Source organism: Microtus ochrogaster, chromosome 6 (assembly GCF_000317375.1).
Source record: "Microtus ochrogaster isolate Prairie Vole_2 chromosome 6, MicOch1.0, whole genome shotgun sequence".
NCBI lineage: Eukaryota > Metazoa > Chordata > Mammalia > Rodentia > Cricetidae > Microtus > Microtus ochrogaster.
Genome location: NC_022013.1, coordinates 28,189,229 through 28,198,528, shown reverse-complemented (window position 1 = coordinate 28,198,528; position 9,300 = coordinate 28,189,229). Strand labels below are relative to the sequence as shown.

The window sequence follows — 9,300 nt, the reverse complement described above, 5'->3', positions numbered from 1 at the left end:
AAAAAAAAAAAAAAAAAAAAAGAAAAAAAAGAAATCACTATGTTAACTGAAATAAGCTAGCCCCAGAAAGACAACTACTGTATGTTTTCTCTTGCTTCAAGGAACATGGTGGGAGTGGTTAACAAGCTACAGATAAAGAGAAATGAATGTTACAAATACAGACATTAGTTTGGAGGAGACGTGCTATAAAGGAGAAGAGAAAAATTAAGCAGAATCTGGATGGGAGTAGAAGATCAAAGGATTTTCTCTTAATAGAGCATTTTATGAAATTATATTCCAATTCATTGAAAAGGGAATTATACAGCCGAATGAGAGAAAGGACATCATTAGGAGTGTCATCCACTATTGCTAGTGACTATGAAGGTCTCAGCTGTGGCTGTTTCCCCCACTGGGAGGGATTCTTCTGGTTATAGCTGTCTGTAGTCACAAGTCTCTAAGATGCTTGAAGCTGTTGACTCAATCTTGAAATCCCAATCAAACACCTATGACAGCTTGTATACACTTTGGCAGTTCCCTGAATGTTTAGCTGATGGATTCTTCCTGACACACTGAAGGCTCAACTGTTTTCCAGGTAAGAATGGTGTGTCTGCCACTATACAAACATGACAGGATACAAAGAGCCCTAGAAAGCTGCTGAACCACCAAAGAGAGGAATACAGTGTGCCTTCAGAAGCCGGTAATTCTAACACAGAAGAGAGCAACAAGAGTTTTCTCTTGTTTTCAGAGCAAATAAATGTAACGACAGAGTAAGTTGACATTTTTAGTTAAATCACAGCAAAATAGAGTTCTTAATTTTAAAAAAAGCCTGAGCATTTTTACGTCTATAACAACGTAAACAATGAATATAATGATTAAAATACAAAATGCAACTTTTACTCTTTTTGTTTTGTTTGTTTTTGTTTTTTGAGACCGATTTCTCTGTAGCTTTGGAGCCTGTCCTGGAACTAGCTCTTTTAGATCAGACTGGCCTTGAACTCAAGAGATCCACCTGCCTCTGCCTGCCGCGTGCACCACCACCACCCGGCTTTACTCACATTTTTAACCCAACAACAAGAGAAGTGATGCAACATTTTAGTTTGCTGTAGTTTTCTGTCTCTACTAGGTTCTCTTTTCCTTGTGATGGGGTGTTATTTCCATCACATCTGATATAGCTGATGTGTGTTTACAGTTCTCTCACTGTGATAACTTCTGCAGTGAGAAGCAGTGAAGAGTCTGCTCAGTTTGACTCTGCATAAAATGACCCTAACCTTCAGATTTCCCTTCACAGGATACAGAACGTCCATACTGAAGATCTCCTGGGCTCACATTTACTAGGACTCTTTATGGGCACAGATATGCGCGGCACCAGCACTTCCTGCGGTCATTCACTGGAGAATCCACAGTGTTTTTCAAGTTGCATTCCCCTAGAAGCTGATTTACCTTCAGGAAAGGTGTTGATGGAGGCTGCATGCTGAATAACTTGAAGGTAATTTTTAGAAGAAATTTCCATGCTCAGATTTTCACAATAATAATAAGGACCAGCCCAGTAGGAACATGTTCCTTGTAGACATTTCTGTGTGCTATGTGTTGTGTGCTGGGCTGTGTGGGACATCTTTACATTGAGGTGTGTGGCATGTGTGTGTTGTGATAATTTGATGGTTTGCATTTTCCACTTGCTTAAAGATGACAAAATGCAAGATGGCCCTAACTTTTTAATTGTGTTCTAGCATTACCTTTACCATGCAATAATTTGGGAGTCAATTTATATTCGCAGATCTTGTGTATATCACATCTTACAGGAAATCATCACATGCATTTTATCATTACTCAGTAATTTATATTCAACAGGAATATTTTCAAAATGTATTTACTTCAGTAAAGCCCAATATAGTCAATACTCTCACTAAGTTGTATGAACCCAAACAAGTAATGGGACTTGCATGGGAGACTCCTAACTTACTATTCCTGTTTTCTCATGTTCATATTTTTATACCCCAAAGATACACTGTCTTCATATTGAATTTAAAATCATGTATAATTTGAATGAATTACATTTGTCTTATAATCCAGTTACCACCTTAGCAATAGGAACCAGGGTGTTGGCTTGTGGAAGAAAAACACAGTCTCCCTTCCTTTGTTCTGCCCTAATTTCCTTCCTTCCTTTGTCAAAAACCACAGTGCAGAATATGACAAAGGACAAACCATGAGGCAGAGAGATCCTGCCCCTCCAGCTCTCATTCTGCAGACCCTGGCATTGGCACACGACACAGCCCAGTGTCAGGGCCTTGCCTGCCTGTCTATTAACCTAATTGACAGTGCTCGTGACATGCGTCAGGATGATTCGGCTCAGAACCAGTAACCGATTTGAGCAAATCAGAAAGGGCAGAGAGGAAAAGCCTAATCCCCCCTCCTCTTTAGCTGCAAGAAGAATAAGTCGGCAGCTTGCGTGTTGAGGATCACGTCAAAGCTCAACAAGAAATGATTCACAGGAAACATGCGAGCAGAGAGGGAGGAAGCTTTCTGGGACACAATGGAAGCCTGTTACTAATGTGGTCGCATAATCAGGAGACAGCGTGTGATGACCAACAAAGGGATTTTCAAAGGATTCCTGGACAGTGATGACTGAAATTATTCATCTCGAGACCGGCGCTTTAAATGTAAAGGTCCAAGACAAGAAGAACAAGAGAATTACAGAGGGCAAATGGGGATGTGCATTGTGATACTGATAAATTAGTAATAGAGCCTCAGGCTTTTTGCCAAAAGGAAAAAAAAATCTCCAACACCATGGCTCAAAATGTCATGAGGCATGTTTAACAGTATGTCAAAAAGTCAAATTCACTTCCCTTATCTAGCAGAAGACAAAAAGACATATTTTTAAAATGCCCCAATTCAATCTCATCTACAAGATCACGTGAAGCCTGCTATTTTCATACAGTGTGTTTCCTCACTTCTCTCAAGTCCTCTCGATCTCATCAAAATGAAGAATTTAATTAATGAAACAAATGAAAGTTACTCATTCATCCCTCTTTGAGGGAGCTATGGGATGTCTCACAGTCAAAACAGGGAGCCCCGATTTTTGTCACTTCTGTCTTCTTTCATGCACCCATTTAAACAAGGCAGATCTTGCCTTGTGCCAACCAGTCTCTCTGGGTTTCCAGAGTATCACACCGCTCACACTATGAGCATTAATGGTTCTCATTGGTTTAAGACCATGAGAAAATACTGTGCCTGCTTCTTTAAGATAGTAATTTAATTTCTGTGCCTCTAATTTTGACTACAGGCATCTAAAAACTCACCATTTATTTATGAAATTAATACATATCAAGCTTGCCATATACCCCGAGACATCCCTGTTCCCTCAAGCCGGTGTGGATTCTGCAGGAAGCAAACAGCATGTGAGGGAAGTCTTTGCACTGCTCTGAGCATGTGGAATATGCAGCTTAGAACCACGTTAGGCTAAAGCACTGGAAGCTGATTTTACACTCATCCCTTGGAGATTGCTTCTTCTACACTAAACTGCAAGCTTCCAAAAGGAAGTTAGTGGATTCTGTTTGTTTGCATTTTTGTTTTTCTGTTGCGTATCACCCCACACAAAAGTCCATCAACATTACTTTTACAAATATCAACACAGATACCAGCAAAAAGTATACAAAATATTGTCAGTTATTGGAACAAAATAAAAATGTAATAAAACTGGGATTTTAGGAGATCCATTGCTCATACTGCACTTTCGTTTGTTTATCCATTCATTTAGTCTTACATGAACTGTACCAAGATTTTACTATGCATTGAGAACAATGTCACACAATAAAGGCAGAACCATAAATAAACCAGTAAACCCAGGGAGACTGTATTTTTCTGAAGGAGAAAGAAAGAAAGAAAGAAAGAAAGAAAGAAAGAAAGAAAGAAAGAAAAGAAAGAAAGAATTGTGTGTTATGCTGTCTACACAGAAGACAGTCCACTGCTTTAGAAACGAAGAAGAGAGACACCAGATGAGAAGACCTATCTGAGCAGGTAAGATTTAACCTGAAAACTGATGGATTTGGGGAATTTCAGCTATTTTGAAAAGTACAAGTTTCTGAAACAGAAAACAAATTAGTGATGCTCAATGTACTGAGCATTCGCCTGAAGTGAATTATCTATTTCAGACCACAGAATATGACCTCATTTCTAGATAAACTATTTGTATATATTTTAAAGAAGCCATCCTGGAATAGAATATACCCTAAGAGGAGGGAAACGAGAACACTGGCATCCAGGGAAGAAAGACATCTGTTGGTAGGCAGAGATGGAGCGATGCTGCCACACACTCACTAGGAGCCACAACAGCTTGGAAAAGAAAGGCAGGATTTCCTCTGGATCCCCCTGAAAGTCAGGGCTGAGCCAACTCGTTCCATGTGCTTCGAGCCTCCTACTGTGTGGGAGACTGAGTTTTATTGTCTTAACATGCCCAGAAATATATAATAAACTGTGGCAAGAACCATAGGAAATGAAATGTATTTAGGAAATGGCAGAAGTGATGGAACAGAGAATTGATTTATTGTTGGGATGGTGGTCTAGCAAACCAGGGTACCACATCTTGTTTACTGGAGACAAGTGTATTGGATTAAATAGATGGAGCCGGAAGATGTTCCCCATGAACATCTAGGTTCAGACTAAAGTCTTCTGCTCTGCTATAAGACATTTTGGGTAGCATTTCACTCCTCATGATTTTACAAGTGCCGAAACAATACAGAAACTGTTTTTACACATGAGGCAGTCTAAAACAGGGTCTAATCAATGTCAAGAAGGACTTCGGAGCCATGGGATGTCTCAGTCTTGAGCTGAAACTGGAATCTCCTAGATACTGCTAAAAGGCAACTGAGCCGATGCCTGTCATCTAGGAAGACACAAAACACTGCTTGGAGTCTGATGTACTTCAAAGTGTCATATGCGTAATTGTTATTGTATTAATCTTTTAGTATAATCCTAGTAAGAGAGCTTAAATTGAAGAACACAAAAATGTAAGATGTATTTTGGGAAAGAGCTACAGTGGATAATTGCATAAAGGTGGATGAAAATGTTTTAAAGTTCTTAATATTGAAAGAATAACTTAAACTCACATAAATGACAAAGGTACAGGATTCAGAGCATGTTAGTCAAACATTGTTTTTTTTTTTTGCCTTGTCAACTTCCATCCTCAAATCACTCATTATTTATTATGAAACCATTCATTCTATATTTTTCTTTTTGCAATATTTGTTATATGTGAGTACTGTACTTACATCATTTCTACCCTTCTAACCCCCCAGGACTTTCCCATTTCCTCTTGAATTCAAAGACCTTTGTGTGCTTTATTATTATTGTCACACATATTTGTGTGTGTGTGCACACACAACCTACTGAGTTCATTTAATGTTGATGATACGTACATGTATTTAGGAAGACCACCTGACATTGGGTAGCTGATCATAATCTTTGAATCCAGGTGAAAAAAAAAAGAAAAAAGAGCTGATTTCCCCTCTCAGCAGCATTGATTGTCTGTAGTTTTTCATATGGGGTAGGACATTGTAAAATTTTCCCACCATGTTGCTATATTGTTGAGACTCCTTGTCATAGCTTGAAGACAGCAACTTGATGCTGTCATCGCCGCCTTCTGAGTCTGACAATCTCCATTCCTCCACGTCCTGCTACCCTTTCTGGGGTGGGATTTCAATCCATTTAGCCAATGACTTTGGGAAGCAAGCCATAGAGCATGGTCTTGACTGCCTAAGACACAGTTTAAAAGCTGAGGGAGAGGTCAGTAGCACATAGACTAAATTGGAACAATACAAAAAAGTTTAGCATGGCCCCCGCAACAGCATGGCATGCATATTTGTGAAGTGTTCCATACTTTTATTTAGTATGTGTTTCTTGCTTGATGTTGTCCTTGTTGGTTGTAGTTCTCATTTTGTTTTTCTTACCTTTCCTTTCTCCTGCACAATACTTGATAGTTGTTCTCTTCTTCTTTTTTGTATTACAATTTTTATTTATTTTTTAGTGTTTTTTATTGATTTTTATTGAGCTCTACATTTTTCTCTGCTCCCATCCCTGCCTCTTCCCTTCCCTTCAATTCTCTCCCAAGGTCCCCATGCTTCCAATTTACTCAGGAGATCTTGTCTTTTTCTATTCCCATGTAGATTAGATCTGTCTCTCTTGGGGTCCTCATTGTTGTCTAGGTTCACTGGGATTGTGATTTGTGGGCTGATTTTCTTTTCTTTATGTTTAAAAATAGTTGTTCTTATTGCAAATAGTTTTATGTTAGGATTAGAGCCTTATTTAGAAAAAAAGGGAAGTGTGGTGGGATTTCAATCTGTTTAGCCAATGACTTTTGGGGCAGCAGGCCCTAGGGTCTTGTCTGCCTACTACACAGCTTAAAAGCTGAGGGAAACTGAGCACTTGGGAGGCAGAGGTAGGCAGATCTCTGTGAGTTCAAGGACAGCCTGGTCCACAAGAGCTAGTTCCAGGACAGCTAGGTCTGTTACATAGAGAAACCCTGTCTCCAAAAAAAAAAAATAAAAACAAAAAGAAACTGAGGGAGAGGATTCTGTGCTCTCTTGCTCTCACGCTCCCTTGGGTGTTTAGAATAGAGCAGGTAGCAAAGAGAAAGCATGCAGTAGGTGCTCTTCATTCCTGGGAAAAACGACAGGATGAAGGCGGCTGGATCAGCAGAAGCATCTAACTGGTTCTCTATCAGTGAGTCTTTGTCCTTGAGACCCTTTAACAGACTCTCCGGTTTTACATAACACCATTCCATGATATTCCCTCCACCTAGGGAGTAGAGGCTGTGTTGTAAATGTACTCACAATGTGGCCACTTATTTTCTGCACTCTGACTAGTTGTAAATCTCTGAGGTCCTGATATTCTGTCTTCCTCTTGATCCATTCTTCTGGCAAGGATTTCCCCTGAGTTTTCTAAATGAGTCGTTGATTTTCAATTCCATCCTCATTTCAGTTAGAATTTTCTTCAGTATAATATTTCTTTATTGAATTCAGTTTTCTTTCATTGTCTTTACCATTTCGTTCAGCCATATAATTGCATCCTCTTTGACTTAAGAATTTATTCTTATCCTCCTTCATTTCAAAGAGTTGTCCTCTCCTGTCCTCTTTAAAGCTCTTGTATCTTTTGATCTTGTTCATTATTGTTCCCTTAAAGTCTGTTCCCTGGGGTTCACCTAGTTGATTCTCGATGAAGAACATTTTTTGAGAGACTGGTGGATTTTTGTGGAAATTATCTTGCCTTTAGCTTTCATATTGTTTGTGTTTTTGCAAATCCTAAGTATGTGGACTTCTCTTTTTGCATATCTAATACAAGATTCTAGACTCTCTGTGGTGAGTGGAGGTTGGTTCTATTTTTGCTTTTGCCAAAGTTTGCCTTATTTCAGACCAGCTACGAAGAATTGGTGGGTCAGCTGTTCATCAGAGGGATGGAGCTGATTCCAATTTGGTATTATCCGAGAAGGCATAGTAATATAACTACTGGCTGGGTCTTCTGGACTGCCCCCACACTTCTGGACCCACACTGCCTGAGCCAGGAAGTACGAAGACAGTGTGTGCAGAGACCCAGGCACTCACCAGAGTGAACTTATGTAAGCCTGTATGAGCAAAGCTAGGTCTAGGAGTGAGAAGATAGAATGGTAGTAGGGTTCTGGGTAACTCACCAGGCTGGTTTTCTTTTACAAAATGCACAGTCAGAGCGAGGTTTGGGAGTGTGACGAGTACAATGTGGTTTATCATATCTATTAGTTTAGAAACTGCCTCCCCTGCCTTGCTGTACTGGAAAATGCCTAATTTTTTCAAGCCAACTTTGAATATTACCTTTTCTGCTTCCTTTTCACAGTATTAATCACTCCCTCTGTGATATGGGAGAGTCTTCTGTTTTGTGTTGATTTCATTGGTTAATAAAGAAACTCTGAGGTCTAGGACAGAAAATTAGGTAGGCGGAGTAAACAGACAGAATGCTTGGAGAAAGAAGCCGAGTCAGTCAGTCGCCATGGTTCTCCTACCCGACACAGATGCAGGTTAAGATCTTTCCTGGTAAGCCATACCTAGTGGGGCTACACAGATTATTAGAAATGGGCTAGTCAAGATGTGAGAATTAGCCAATAAGAGGCTAGAATTAGTGGGCCAGGCAGTGTTTAAAAGAATCCAGTTTATGTGTAATTATTTCGGGTAAAGCTAGCTGGGAGTCAGGTGGCGCGAAGGGGCCCGCCGCTCCTTCTACACCTCTAGCTCAATTTTGTTTTCTTGTTCAACTTGCTTTTATTTGTTAAGCACTTAGAATGTTTGGGCATTATACATGAAAATGTATTAACCATTGTTTGAGGGATTTTATACAAAATTGAGGAGAGAGAAAATAAATATGTGATTACAATGTACAATTAATAGAGGTATTTTCAAAAACATTTACTTGGCTGAATTCATTGGCAGCAGGAACTATATATTTGACACAGATATAAATCTTCATGAATTAAATGTGTATATCATGAGATGCATATATTTGCAAAACCTCAGAGAAACTGAATGAAGATTCTTCTGCTAAGGTAAATGCTCAGAGAAAAATTGATCACATTTATCTAATTTTCTTTTGTACTTTGAAAAATAAAACAACCACAGAAAGGAAAATCATGCAACTAAACAAAAACAAAACAAAAAATTAGAACAAGAGAGAGAGAGAGAGAGAGAGAGAAAGAGAGAGAGAGAGACAGAGAGAGAGAGAGAGAGACTGTCAAACATTGCAATAAATAAACAGTTTTTTTCCAAATACAATATTTGGGAATATGTTTAAATGAGATGGATATAATAATGTATATAAAATAAAAATAAAGTAAATTCAGTGTTTACAAAATAGCTATTGGAAGGAAGAAAATTATTATAGAGATAGAAAAATGTTAAAAGAAAATTAAAAATAAACATTAAATAAATATAGTAAACCTTCTAGACAACAAAGAAAAAGGAAGGAAAACATAAAGGTCAAAAAAGAAGAAAGGAGAGAGGAAGAGAAGAGGGGAGGGAAAGAAGAAAAGACAGAGGAAGTGAGGGAAAGCGTGTTCACGGAAACTCACCACTCTTCCGTAAGAGCCTCTTACTGAGAACAGCAGTAACTCAGAGGGCTAAGATGTTATGCACAAAGGCTGCACAAGATTAGAACCTATAGCTGGGCGGTGGTGGCGCACGCCTTTAATCCCAGCACTCGGGAGGCAGAGTTAGGCGGATCTCTGTGAGTTCGAGACCAGCCTGGTCTACAGAGCTAGTTCCAGGACAGGCTCCAAAACCACAGAGAAACCCTGTCTCGAAAAAGCAA

At 39.2% G+C, this 9,300-nt stretch overlaps 1 non-coding gene across 1 annotated transcript; it reads left to right on the top strand.

The window, feature by feature from the left end:
- Positions 1 to 5,744: 5,744 nt before the first annotated feature.
- LOC113456253 lies at positions 5,745 to 5,855 on the top strand. Its single transcript, XR_003377101.1, has one exon. It is a non-coding gene; the product is annotated as a U6 spliceosomal RNA (small nuclear RNA).
- Positions 5,856 to 9,300: the final 3,445 nt, after the last annotated feature.